General features: G+C 39.7%; 1 pseudogene; it reads left to right on the top strand.

Annotated features, from left to right (window-relative positions):
• The first annotated feature begins 1145 nt into the window (after positions 1 to 1145).
• Positions 1146 to 2199, top strand: LOC119524523 (annotated as a pseudogene).
• The last annotated feature ends 345 nt before the right edge of the window (positions 2200 to 2544 follow it).

Raw genomic sequence — 2544 nt, 5'->3', positions numbered from 1 at the left:
AAGTGATGAAAATATCCTAAAATTAATTCTGGTGATGGTTGCATAACTCTGTGAGTATACCAAAAACCATTCAGTGTACATTTTAAAAGGCTGAATTGTATGGTATGCTACTATACTTCAATGAAGCTGTTAACAAAAACAAAATCTGAATGAATGCATTGGTGAAGTTTGGATGGATGGATGGATGTTTGGATAGGTGAAACCATCCCTAAATGTCCCAAGAAGAGTTTAATTTCTCCAACTTCAGTGTTTCTCTACTCTGTATGGTACCATATAGTATTTATACTACTTATAAGTCTCTCTCTCTTGCCAGACCTGAAATTCCTTGTGTGTTGGAAACACACTTCATGACTATTCATGTTTTGTGTTTTCAGAAAATAATGTAGTCCTTGGTATCTATAAAATGCCTAGAGAATATTTATTTGATGAATGTCCAGAGTAACCTCTCCATCTATGTGCATTGGGTAAAGCTTAAAAGAACCACCTTGGTTTTCTTTGCTTTAGTTCAGTGGGTTTCAAACCTTTTGACTGCAACCCAAAGTATAAGAAATATATTTGATATCATAATCCAATAGACACACACACATAATTGAAAGAAAAGTTTTCCAAAATAATATTTATCCTTTCCACATAATATGCTTTGATATTTTAAATTTTGTTCTAGTCTAGTCTTTCATTTTTTAAAAAATGTTGTTCATGAGCCATTTAATTTTATGATCCACTAATGGGACATGACCACACTTTGAAAAATTCTTCTTTAGTAGAACACTCAGAGAAGGAGAAGGAATAAGAAAATGTAGAGAGAATATAGAACTGAGGGTCAAAACTTTCTGACTTTGAACTAACTTGTTAATTTTTTCCTTTTCATCAAATATTTTTAGACAGTTGCAGGCTCTGTGCAAAATAAAACTGAGGATATAGCCTTACTCTCCAACTCTGAAGAACTCACAGACACTTAGCTATTAATTACAGAGTAATGTGATACATGCCCTAAGAATATTGAGGTATGAAGGAAGATCAGTGGGGCTGCAGGCCAACTCCATGGATTCGTCTCTGTAATCTGAAGCTAAATAACGAACACACTGAATAAGATCGGTTGTTTGCAGTGTTGCCTTCCTCATTTATAGGTACCATGCAGATGATCCATGGATGTTTCTGAGAAGAATAGTTCAGTCTCCCAATATGGAGCCTCTCAAGTTGAAGATATGGGGAATATAATTTTAGCAATGATTTCAAAGCCTTATAATCACAGTTTTTCAGATCCAGAGAGAGGAAATTAAAATTTGAAAGTGGCACTTGCAGCAAGATGGAACTTAGTGATGAAACACCATAGTCAGGTCACAGGGTTTACCATGGAAGTCTTTGGATCAACATATTGCAAGATTCTTCAAAGGACTCAGTATTGCCAAGGGAAGTGCTGCACTTTGTCTGAATGCTCAGGGTCAAAGGTATGGAGAAGCTCTGGTTAGGTTTCTTAAGTGAAGAGCACAGAAACCTAGCACTACAGAGGCACAAACATCACATGGGGACTTGGTACATTGAGGTTTACAAAGCAACAGGTGAAGATTTTCTTAAAATTGCTAGTGGTACATCCAGTGAGGTAGCTCAGTTTCTCTCCAATGAAAATCAAGACACTGTCTGCATGTTGGGGCTGACTTTCACAGCCACAGCTGAAGAAGTGGCCTTCTTTGGACAACATTGCCCCATCACTGGAGGGAAGGAAGGCATCCTCTTTGTCACCTACCCAGATGGTAGGCCAACAGGGGGTGCTTTTGTCTTATTTGCTTGTGAGGAATATGCACAGCATGCACTGAGGAAGCATAAGGACTTATTGGGTAAAAGATACACTGAACTCCTCAGAAGCACACAGCTGACGTTCAGCAGGTGCTGAATTGATTCTCCTCAGCCCCTCTCATTCCACTTCCAACCCCTCCCATCAGCACTTTGTGTTCTCTACAAATGTTAGAGACTGTATACACCTTTGAGGTCTTCCCTATGCAGCCACAATTGAGGACATCCTGGACTTCTGGGGGAGTTCTCCAGTTATTCTAACTCATGGGGTTCACATGGTACTGAATCATCAGGGCTGCCCATCAGGAGATGCCTTTATCCAGATGGATTGTGTGGACACTGCACAGAAGTGTCATAGAAAAAATACATGAAGGACAGATATGTTGGAGTCTTTCGGTGTTCAGCTGAAGAGATGAACTTTATGTTAATGAGGGACACTTTAAATCGAAATGGCTTATCCCCACCACCATGTAAGTTACCATACTTGTCTCCTCCCTCCTACACATTTCCAGCTCCTGCAGCAGTTATTCCTACTGAAGCTGCCATTTATCTGTCAGCTCTCTGTACTTTTGAATCCACGAGCACTGCAGCCTTCCACAGCATACTATCCAGCTGGCCCTCAGCTCTTCATGAACTAAACAGCATACTATCCTGGTGTTTGAAAGATGCATAGCGATCCTGAAACCATCAGACACAAGAAAACTTCAAGCAACTTCAGGGGAAGTTTGTCTTTACTCAGGCTGCAGTATTCTC

This window comes from Choloepus didactylus, chromosome 1 (genome assembly GCF_015220235.1).
Source record: "Choloepus didactylus isolate mChoDid1 chromosome 1, mChoDid1.pri, whole genome shotgun sequence".
Classification (NCBI taxonomy): Eukaryota; Metazoa; Chordata; class Mammalia; order Pilosa; family Megalonychidae; genus Choloepus; species Choloepus didactylus.
The sequence above is the reverse complement of the archived record's forward strand: the minus strand, read 5'-3'. Positions and strand labels throughout refer to the sequence as shown.